General features: G+C 40.1%; 1 pseudogene; it reads right to left on the bottom strand.

Moving 5' to 3' along the window:
• Positions 1 to 10021: 10021 nt before the first annotated feature.
• Positions 10022 to 11765, bottom strand: LOC143658407 (uncharacterized; annotated as a pseudogene).
• Positions 11766 to 12025: the final 260 nt, after the last annotated feature.

Raw genomic sequence — 12025 nt, 5'->3', positions numbered from 1 at the left:
AATTAAAACAAGTCTATAGAAATGTCCAATCAAAGGCATCCATTCAGAGAAAGATACTTTGGTTCAGGAAGGCCAATGAAGTTCAGGGTTTCTCTCTCAAGTGAGAAGGCACATGGCAAACATAGTCAGGTCTTCTCTCTCAGCTGGAAGGGCACATGGTGAACACAGAGTCATCTGCTAGCTTTCTCTCCTGGATTCTTGTTTCGTGAAGCTCCCTGAGAGGCATTTTCCTTCTTCATCTCCAAAGGTCACTGGCTCATGAACTCTCTGCTTCGTGGTGCTGCAGCATTCTCTGCTCTCTCCAAATCTACTTCAGTCTCTGAAATGTTTCCTGTTTTGTAGGACTTGAGAAACTTATCAAGACCCACCCAAATGGGTGGAGACATGTCATAACCTAATCCATCTTAACAGCCACTCTTGATTAAATCATGTCTCCAGGGAGATGATCTGATTACAGTTTCAAACATACAATATTGAATAGGGATTATTCTGTCTTTATGAAATGGGATTTAGATTAAAACATGGCTTTTCTAGGGGACATGCATACCAGCACAATTGGTAAAGGGAATCTTGGTGAAGTTTATATTCACATAAGTAAATAAAACAGCCTGTATTATGGTACTCTTGGTTTATAACTCCCCACCCACATATGACCTAACATGAAAATGAGCAACATAACATTAAAATCTATGTTAATGGTCACACATTTTATAATGGTGTAATCTGAGACAATTAAAATATAAATGGGAGACCATATATATATAGGAGTGAAGAGTTTGTACGTACTGAATCTTGGCTGGTTCTAATAGAACTAGATTTTAATACTTTTGACATTTTAATTGTAATTACAAAGGCAACCAGTAAGACATATCTAAAAATATAGAAAAAGGGAAAGGAAAGGAATAAGATGCTACATCTCAAAACAGCAAGTAAATTTGAAAAAAGAAAAAGGCATTAATAGCTGTCATGATCGAGTCCATGAGTCAACTTGGCCAAGTGGTGGAACCTGTTTGTCTGGTTGGGTAAGTGCTGGCCTGTCAGGTGTAATGAGGACATTTCATAGAATTAAATCATGATCATGTTAGCTGCATCCACAGTTGATTCCATTTGCAATCAACCAAGGACAGTCTCTTCTGCAATGAGTGACACTTAATTTAATCCCTGGAAACCTTTTGAGGAGGATTCAGAAGAGACAGGCTCTCTTCCTGCTTCAGCTGGTGAGCCTCTCCTGTGGCATTCATCCAGACCCTCCATTGTAATCATTGGCTTCACAGCCTGCCCTGTGGATTTGGAACTCTGCATTCTCATGGTTGTGTGAGACACTTTTATAAATTTTATGTTTGTGAGAAATTCCCTGTTGATTCTGTTTGGTAGAGAACTCTTACTAATACACCTTGGTACCAGGAGTGGTTCTTAAGAAATAGAATCTTAAAAATGGATTTTTATGAATGGTTTTCTACTCTGACTGGACTCAAAGGCACTAAGGCCTCTGATTCCATAATCAGAATGACACTTACAACTCATGGAGTGAGTTGGCAAAGAGATAGTCAAAATATCACCCTTTAATTCTCCTAATGCTTTGCTTGTACAAAGACGGGCTCTGTGGGATAGTGTTTTTGATACCTTTACAGAGTTTTGTGGATAGAAGAGGTATAGAGATGTTGGATGGTTGTTGTTAGATACACTGGATACATTAAGGAGTGAAAGGGATGGGCTTCATCCCATTCCTTTTAAGCTTCAAACGAGAACCTTAAGTGTCGTTTGACAGATGTAGATGTTTCTATGAATATCCTGCAGGAAAATCTTATTTCCTGTAGCTGTAGACTTGAGATCTCTGAAAATCAGACTCAGAATCTTATTGTTAGAGTAGCAACATTACAATATAAACTTAAATCTCAATTTTGCATGGTGTCTGCTGTTAAAGTGAGGGCATTGATTGGAAAGGAGTAGGACCCTGAAAAATGGGATGGTGACATATGAATTGATAATGATGTTGAAACCCTAGCTCATGCTGAGTCTTCTCTAGATAACCCTGTAGTAGTCTGTCCTAAGAACATAGCCACCCCACCTCCAGCCTGCCTTGGGGAGTTGGCCACCCAACTTGCTCTTGAAGGGATTAGCCCTAGAGTGATTAATCCTGTTTCACCAGATGAAACTGCAAATGAATACCCTGAAGCAAGTGACTTGGAAGATATTTCTAATTACTTTCATGACCTACCCCCACCACCCCTCATTTCTTCCAGACCTATAACTAGACTAAAGTCCCAACAGGCCCCTAAATGTGAGGTACAAAGTATCACACATGAGGAGGTATGTTATACTTCAAAAGAACTGTGGGAGTTTTCCAATTTATGTTGCCAGAAATCAGGGAACATGTGTGGCAATGGATTTAACGGGTGTGGGAAAATGGTGGGAAGAATATAAGGCTGGATCAGGCTGAATTTATTGATATGGGCCCACCAACCAGAGATTCTGCATTCGGTGTTATAACTCAAGGGGTTATAAAAGGTATTAACAGTTTGTTTGGATCATTTGTTGAAACATGGATCAAACATGGACATTACCTGAGGTTGAAATGTCAGAACTGCCCTGGTATAATGTAGATGAGGGGATCCAGAGGCTTAGAGAGATTGGAATGTTTGAGCAGATTTATCTTGCAAAGCCTGCTCTTACACTCCTGGAATGTCCGGAGTTTGCACCTTTTACCAGAACAGTGAGAAATAAATTTGTGAGACTAGCACCATCATCCCTGAAGAACTCTGTAGTTACTCTTCTCTGTAGGTCAGATATTACTGTAGGAACTGCTGTCACAGAGCTGAAATCCTTAATCACAAGGGGATGAATGGATCCCGAGTTGGGAGAAGCCAGGTGGCAACACTTAATTTCCAAAGACGGGGTAGATGTGACTATTACAATAGACAGCAAACTCAAATCAGGAGTCAAAATTATATGACTTGCAGAGATTTTTGGCATTGGCTAGTAAATCATGGGGTACCTAGAACTACAATAGGTAGGCAGTCTACTAAATTCTTGTTTGAGCTGTATAAACAAGAGAGTTTTAGGTCAAGTGAGCAGAAGTCTAACCTGGACAACAAACACAGAGTCACAGCCCCTTAATCAATTTCCAGACTTGAGACAGTTTACAGACCCAGAGCCCCTTGAATGAAGGGAAGGCCAGGTCCCTTTGGGGGAGAACCCTGTTACACTGCCACAAATTTATACTGTTCATCTTCCTTCAAGCCTTCTTCAGGAGACCAGTGGCCTTTTACCAGGGTAACTATGCACTGGAGAAAAGGAAATGATCATTTATTTCGGGGATTATTAGCCACTACTTCAGAAGTGACATTAATTCCAGGGGACCCAAAACATCACTCTGGTCCACCAGTCAGAGTGGGGGATTATGGAGGCTAGGTAATCAATGGAATTTTAGTTCAGCTCCATCTCACAGTGGGTCCAGTTGCCCCCTAGACCCATTCTGTAGTTATTTCCCCAGTTCCAGAATGTATGATTGGAATAGACATACTAAGCAACTGGCAGAATCCCCACACTGGCTCTCTAACTCATGCAGTGAGGGCTATTATGATGGGAAAGGCCAAGTAGAAGCCACTAGAACTGCCTCTACCTAGCAAAATAGTAAATCAGAAGCACTACCAGATTCCCGGAGGGATTGCAGAGATTTCTGCCACTCTTCAGGACTTAAAGTATGCAGGTGTGCTGATTCCCAGCACATCCCCTTCAACTCTCCTCTTTGGCCTGCGTAGAAAACAGATGGGTCTTGGAGGATGACTGTGGATTATCACAAGCTCAACCAGGTGGTAACTCCAGTTGCAGCTGCTGTTCCAGAAGTGGTATCATTGCTTGAGCAAATCAGTACATCCCCTGGTACCTGGTATGCAGCTATTGATCTGGCAAGTGCTTTTTTCTCAATAGCTATTAGTAAGGACCACCAGAAACAGTTTGCTTTCAGCTGGCAAGGTCAGAATTATACTTTCACTGCCCTACCTCAGGGATATATCAACTCTTCAGCTCTATGTCATAATCTTGTCCACAGGACCTTGAAGTTTCTCCCTCCCACAAGACATCACTCTGGTGCATTATATGGATGATATCATGTTGACTGGACCTAGTGAGCAAGAAGTAGCAACTACTCTAGACTTACTGGCAAAGTATTTGTGTGTCAGAGGATGGGAGATAAATCCAGAAAAATACAGCGGCCTTCTACCTCAGCGAAATTTCTAGGTGTCCAGTGGTGTGGGGCTTGTCAAAATATTCCTTCTAAGTTGAAGGATAAGTTGCTACATCTGGGCCCTCCTATGACCAAAAAAGAGGCACAACATATAGTTGGTCTCTTTGGATTTTTGTGACAATTTCTTCATTTGGGTGTGCTACTCTGGCCCATTTATTGAGTGACCAGAAAAGATGTCAATTTTGAGTGGGAACCTGAACAAGAGGAGGCTATGTGACAGGTCCAGGCTGCTGTACAAGCTGCTCTGCCACTTGGGCTGTGTGATCCAGCAGATCCAATGGTACTGGAAGTGTCAGTGACAAATAGAGATGCTGTTTGGAGCATTTGGCAGGTCGTTATAGGAGAATCACAACAGAGATCCTTAGGATTTTGGAGCAAAGCCTTACCATCTGCTGCAGATAACCACTCTCCTTTTCAGAAGCAGCTTTTGGCCTGCTCCTGGGCCTTAGTAGAGACTGAACGCTTAACCATGGACCATCAAGTTACCATGAGACCTGAGTTGCCTATCATGAGCTGGTTGTTGTCTGACCCAACAAGCCATAAAGTTGGGCATGTGCAGCAGCACTCCATCATAAAATGGAAATGGTATATACGAGATAGGGTTAAAGTAGGTCCTGAAGACACAAGTAAGTTACAGGAGGAAATGGCCCAAATGGCCGTGGTCTCCACTCCTGCCACATTACCTTCTCTTTCTCAGACCAGAGCTATGGCCTCTTGGGGAGTTCCTTACAGTGAATTGACTGTGGAAGAGAAACTTCGGGCCTGGTTTACAGATGGTTCAGCATGATATGCAGGTACCACCAGAAAGTGGACAGCTGCAGCACTACAACCCCTTTCTGCGGTGTCCTTGAAGAACAGTGGTGAGGGGAAATCCTCCCAGTGGGCAGAACTTCAAGCATTGCACCAGGTTGTTCTTTTTGCTTGGAAAAAACTGGCCAGAGGTGCGTTTTTATACTGACTCATGGGCTGTTGCTAACAGTTTGTCTGGATGGTCAGGGACTTGGAAAGACCGTAACTGGAAAACTGGTGTCAAAGAGGTCTGGGGAAGAAGTATGCAGATAGATCTTTCTGAGTGGACTAAAAACATGAAGATATTTGTGTCCCATGTGAATGTGCACCAGAGGGTGACTTCAGCAGAGGAAAATTTTAATAATCAAGTGGATAAAATGACCCGTTCTGTGGATTCCAGTCAGTTTCTTTCCTCAGCAATGCCTGTCATTGTCCAATGGGCTCATAAACAAAGTAGCGTGGTGGTAGGGATGGAGGTTATGCATGGGCTCAGCTACATAAACTTCCACTCACCAAGACTGACCTGGCTACAGACACTGTCGGGTGCCCAATCTGCCAGCAGCAAAGACCCACATCCAGCACCTGATACGGCACCATTCCCAAAGGTGACCAACCAGCTACATGGTGGCAGTTTGATTACATTAGGCCACTTGCTTCATGAAAGGGGCAGTGATTTGTTCTAACTGGAATAGACACATACTCTGGATATGGGTTTGCTTTCCATGCATGCAATGCTTCTGCCAAAACTACCATCTGTGGGCTTACAGAATGCCTTATCCATTGTCATGGTATTCCACACAGCATTGCTGCTGATCAAGGAACACACCTAACAGCAAATGAAGTGTGGGAATGGGCACATACTCCTGGAATTCTCTGGTTTTATCATGTTAACCATCATCTAGAAGCAGCTGGGTTGATAGAACTGTGGAATGGCATTTTGCAAACTCAATTACGGTGCCAACTAGGTGGCAATACCTTGAGGGGCTGGGGTAGTGTTCTCCAGGAATCCGTGTATGGTCTGAATCAGCATCCACTGTATGGAGCTGTTTCTTGCATAGCCAGGATCCATGGGTCCAGGAAGCAAAGGGTGAAAATGGGAGTGGCACCACTCACTATTATCCCTAGTAATACACTAGGAAAATTTTTGCTTCTTTTCTGTGTGACCCTGAGCTCTGCTGGTCTACAGGTTTTAGTTCCAAAAGGGGGAGTGCTTCCAATAGGAGAAACAATGATTCTATTGAACTGGAATCTACCACTGCTACCTGATCACATTGGGCTACTCATGCCATTGTATCAACAAGCCAAGAAAGAGATTACATTATTGGCTTGGGTGATTGACCGTGGTGGAAATAGGACTGCAACTACACACTGGAGTTAAAGAAGAGGTTTCTTGGAATATAGGAGATCCCCTAGGGCATCTTTTAGTACTACCATGCCCTGTGATTAAAATCAATGAAAAACTGCAACAACCCAATCCAGGCAGGACTGCCAATGGGTATGAAACTTCAGGAATGAAAGTTTGGCTCACCCCACTAGGCAAAGAACCATGGCCAGCTGAAGTACTTGCTGAGGGTAAAGGGAACATGGAATGGGTAGTGGAAGAAGGAAGTGATAGATATGAACTACTACCATGTGACCAGTTACAGAAATGCGAACTGTAATGCTGTTTTGTTCATGTTATACTATCTAAGTTGTAAGATATCAAGTTTAAGAATGAATATTACCCAAGGACTTGCACTTATTCTGGAGAGATTTAATGTGTTTCCAGTTATATGCAGGACAGTTGAATATTGTTTGGTGAAAGAAAAAATATGTGTTTTATTGTTTTTTATTTAGAAATTAGGTATGGTTTAAAGTGATATGTATAGCTGCCAAGTTGACAAAGGGTGGCATGTCATGGTCAGGTCTGCTGCGATTGGATGAAAATTATGATCCATCTGCAGCCTTTTAAACCTCTCCTGTGGAGTTCGCCGGTGAAGCAGGAAATGAGTCTGTCTCTTCTGAAACTTCCTTAAAAGGCATCCAGTAATTATATTAAGCATCACTCATTGCAGAAGACACAACCTTGGCTGATTACAAATGGAATCAGCTGTGGACGCAGTTGACATGATCATGATTTAATTCTATGAGATGTCCTCATTGCAACCGCCAGCCAGACTTGCCCAACCAGACAAGCAGGACCACCACTTGGCCAAGTTCACACATGAACCTGACCATGACACTCCACCCTTTATGTCATCTGCAAATAGGGAGAATTTTACTTATTTCTTTTCATATTGGATGTCTTTTATAACATTTTTACATAATCACTCTGGCTAGAGCTTCTGGGTAATGTTGAATAACAGTGGTGTCAGTGTGCATCCTTGTCTTGTTCTTGATTTTAGGGAGAAAGCCTTCAGACTATCACCATTCTGTATGATGTTAGCTGTAGGTTTTTTATATATGTCATTTATTATGTTGAGGAACATTCCTGCTGTTCTCTATTTATACAGAAGAGATGCTATGGTTTGTCACCTGTGCTTTCTGCATCAATTGAGCAATCATCTTTTTTCCTCTTATTTCATTTAATGTAGTGTATTACAATAATTGATTTTCTTATATCAGAACATCCTTACACCCCTGAGATCAATTCCATTTGATCATGGCATATAATATCCTTTTTTTTTTGCCATGGGCAGGCACCAGCAATCAAACCCAGGTCTCTGGCATGGCAGGTGAGCTCTGACACTGTGCCACCATTGCCCACCCTGGCATATAATATTTTAATGTGCCATTGGATTCAGTCTGCTATTACTTTGTTGAGGACTTTTTTTGCATCTATTTTCATAAGAGATGTTGATCTGCAATTTACTTTTCTTGTAGCACCTTTGTATGGCTTTGTTGACATCACAGAATTAATTAAGGAGTCTTTCCCCTTATTTAGTTTTCTAGAAAAATCTGAGAAGAATTGCTGTAAATTCTCTTTGGAATATTTGGTAAAATTTCCCTGTGAATTTCTTTGTTGGGAGGTTTTTTTCACTGATTCAATCTCTTTACTAGTGATTGTTTTGCAGAGATCTACTATTTGTTCCTGAGTCACTGTATATAATCTCTGTGTTTCTAGTACTGTGTCCATTTCATTCAGGGGATCTCATTTATTAGCAGAAAGTTTATCATGGCATCCTCTAATAGTACTCTCAGTAGTCTCAGAAATGGAAAGAATCATAAATTGGAACCCAGAACAACAAGTTGTTTAAGATGCTGCAGAACCACACACTAATTGTTCTTTTTTCAATTTTTAGATCTCAGTTTCTTTCCATTGGAATTTTTTTCAAGCTTGTAAGCACAACTCTGAGTTTTAGTAACTGCAAGTATTACAGGGTATGTATACGTATTTTTCTCTTCCAAGTTCTTTAACTGCCAAAATTACCTTTACAGATCAAAAATACTGTAAAATGTATTTAATTAATAATTTATTAAATTTACCTGTCCTTGATACATTCTGTATGTAGTCTATGATAGTTTGAGATTTGATTTACAATCATTGAAAGCAGATGGTTCTGTAAACCTTACAAGCAATCTCAGGCTTCTAAAACTCAAACATACATATACCTCAAGATGAAATAGAAGCCTATTTCCTTTGAAAGTAATTTTCTACTACTTTTTCATAAAAATATAAAAACGACTTAGGATTTATAGCTTTTACAATACTGAATTCAAACCAAGATCTCTTTTGACTTTCCAAAGAGTTTAAAAGACATCACAGAATAATGTGATGTTAAACCAAATAGTCTCATCACTACAAAGTATTTTACTTTTAAGAAATATGGTTCAGTATTTGCTTTTCTTTCATTCTTTTTCTGTGGGCAGGCACTGGGAATTGAACCCGGGACTCCAGTATGGCAGGCGAGAACTCTGCCTGCTCATCCACCATGGCCCGCCCACTATTTGCTTTTAAACCTGACTTTAGCTAGATTTCAATGATGTCAGCATACCAGATTTAATCCAAGTCATTCATATTTATGCAGTAGACTTTTCTATACGACCAACTACCATATACACTATCATACTGTAATTGCAGAAATGGCAAAAGGCAATCTTTATGAAAGGCAAAAAAAAAATCTTTAAAAAAGGCAACTGACATTGCCCTTATTTTCATAAAACTCACCTCTTCCTCTTACCTTCTTTTCTCCATTTAATGGTACCATATCATGAAACAAAGGTATTTATATCACTTTTACCTAAGATAGTCTTTTACATGGTTGATTTCTTTTCTGATACACTGAATTTATTAAAAGTCACCAAATCGGATTCGGAGGTAGTGTCAGATTTTTTTGTGCCTTTTTAGATTCCTCTGGCATGATTTTCCTCAGAAAAACCTGGCTGTAAAACATAAGGAACCAGAATGAAAGATACAACAAGCAATGTGAAACTTGTACAATTCAAAAGATATAAATATATTAATAAGTTCCTTGTACTTTTCATTTGGGACAAGTCAGGTAAACTTTCTGAATGTAAACATAAAAATAGAGCACATTTGTCAACAGTAGGAAAACTCATAACCTTACAGTAACAGTGCATTTAATCTTACAGAATGACATACCTAAATGCATTAGAAATTCATTGTCTTGATATTCTGATGCATTACCCTGAAAAGTTACTATAAATACATACCACTGATGTATAACAATATATGGCATTTACTTCACAGGGAGAAAAAGATAAGTTTCATTACAGAAACAGACTTTCTGAATTTTAGCTTTGATTAAATTTTAGAGATATATTTTTATGATAGCATAGCAAAACAGAACTTCCCTTAAAATAGAAGTCTTTATATAGGTAATCCATTACTTATACTTTTATGCTCTTACAAAGTAAAACATTCAGAAACATCTGAACTTTAGAATGTTTGACAAGTTAATCTTTTTTGCCTTGACATATTTTAAATTCCGTTTAGAGAATCCCTTTATGTTTTCAGTCTATCAGTCCGGTATGGATGGAGTAATTCTATTTCTTTTTCTTCTTCTTTGGCGGTTCATCTTCAGAGCTGTTGTCCATGCTGGTGCTACTGCTACTGGAGGAGCTGGGATCTGAGTCTGAATGAGAGGAGGAGGAAGAGCTTGTGGAGGAAGCTGAAGATGATGGACTAGAAGAACTGTCATCAGTGTCACTATCCTCGGGGGGGGGATGAGGTAGGTGTTTCTTCACTTTCTGATGAAGAATCACTGGCTGAACTGTCACTGCTGTTGCTACTGGAACTGGTTATACTCTTAGACCTTCTGTTCTTGGTCTATTTTTTCTACATTAGTTTCTCCAGTACTTTGTTGTAATAATGATCCGTTTTCTTTTTCTTTCGAAGCTTTCTTTGGTTCTGCTGTTCTTGAAGGCCAGTGTCGGTATTTTCTTTTTCCTGTATATTCCTAAGTCCAATGTCCAAATTCTAAGCATTTCAGACATCTTACATGTTGCTTAATTTGTTCCACCTGTCTCCAGGCTATGAGGTAAGTGTTGGCGAAGTCACCCTCTTAGCACCCTTCCATTGGGATTTTATTGATTTATTTTAAAAGTAATTTCTCCTCCAGCTGTTTCTGCCATGCCTGGTGTATATTTTAGCATTCACTTTTAATAGCTTCCTGCAGTTTGTACAAATGATGACTAATTTTCTGAGATAATCTCTACTCCACATGCAGACACTGTTGCTGTTACTGTTACTGCAGGTGAAAAGATAATCACTAATCAGGAGAACATGAGATCACAGGATACCAACACTTATTTCAGGGCTTGGATGCCTACTTTCCACATCCGCACATGTGCAACCTGTCCTAGTTTGCTAGTTGCCAGAATGCAATATACCAAAAATGGAATGGCTTTTAAAAGAGAGGAATGTATTGAGCTGCAAATTTTCGGTTCTAAGGCTGAGAAAATATCCCAATTAAAGCAAGTCTATAAACATGCCCAAATTAAGGCACCAACAGGAGGCTAACTTCACTCATGAAAGGCTGTTGAAGTTTAGGGTTTCTCTCCCAAATGGAAAGTATGTGGCAAACATGGTGACATCTACTAGCTTCCTTTTCAAGTCACATGTTTCCTGAAGCTTCCTTGGTTTGTTCTCTTTTTCATCTCCAAAGGTTGCTGGTTGGTAGACTCCATAGCTCTCTCATCATTCTGAATCTTTTTCCAAAATGTTTCCTCTTTTAAAGGACTCCAGTAGACTAATCAAGACCCACATCAAATGGGAGGAGTCACATCTCCCTCTATTCAAACATTAATACCCACAATTGGGCAGGTCACATCTCTATGGAGATAATCTAATCAAGTCCCCAATATAGAGAGCTGGATAGGGTTTAAGAGAAATGATTGCTCCCACAAGATTGGATTAGGACTAGGGCGTGGTTTTTCTAGGGGACACAAATCCTTTCAAACCGGTTACACCCCTCTACCCAATGTCCTATAAGCAAATGCCTACTTGTTTTTCCAGATCAATGTCAGATTATTAGTTTGATTTTGTCTCAGGTAATCTAGTACATGAAAAAATAAATCTGCTTTTTAGGATTGGAACATAAATCAACACACACTCTATAACACACACTCACACACACTCTATATCTGTAACACACTTACACAGGCACACAGGACATATGGTTTTTGAGGAGACCTCAGGGAGATCACCACACTCGTCCACTTGAACCTGGGCTGCCTGATATGTAACCTCTCTCCTTCTTGTTACAGAAATCTTCCTTCTCTTATTCATGGCTAAACACACTGATGTTCACAGGTTTATCTACAGGTGTCCATGCTACATTTCAGGGAAATAACAGCAATAAACTTGTGATGATGAGGTCCCAGCTGCTAAGCAAGCACCTGGTATTTGAGTGACAGATGTTATTAAGTGAGCTTGTTTTTATTTTGTTTTAGGATTAGGTTGGACTAAATGCAGCATGTTTGTAAATTGTTTTCCCTTAATAAAAGAGTGCTAGCGTTTACCTCCCGTTTAGAGATGAAAGTCTCGTT

This window comes from Tamandua tetradactyla, chromosome 16, assembly GCF_023851605.1.
Source record: "Tamandua tetradactyla isolate mTamTet1 chromosome 16, mTamTet1.pri, whole genome shotgun sequence".
Lineage (NCBI taxonomy): Eukaryota > Metazoa > Chordata > Mammalia > Pilosa > Myrmecophagidae > Tamandua > Tamandua tetradactyla.
The sequence above is the reverse complement of the archived record's forward strand: the minus strand, read 5'-3'. Positions and strand labels throughout refer to the sequence as shown.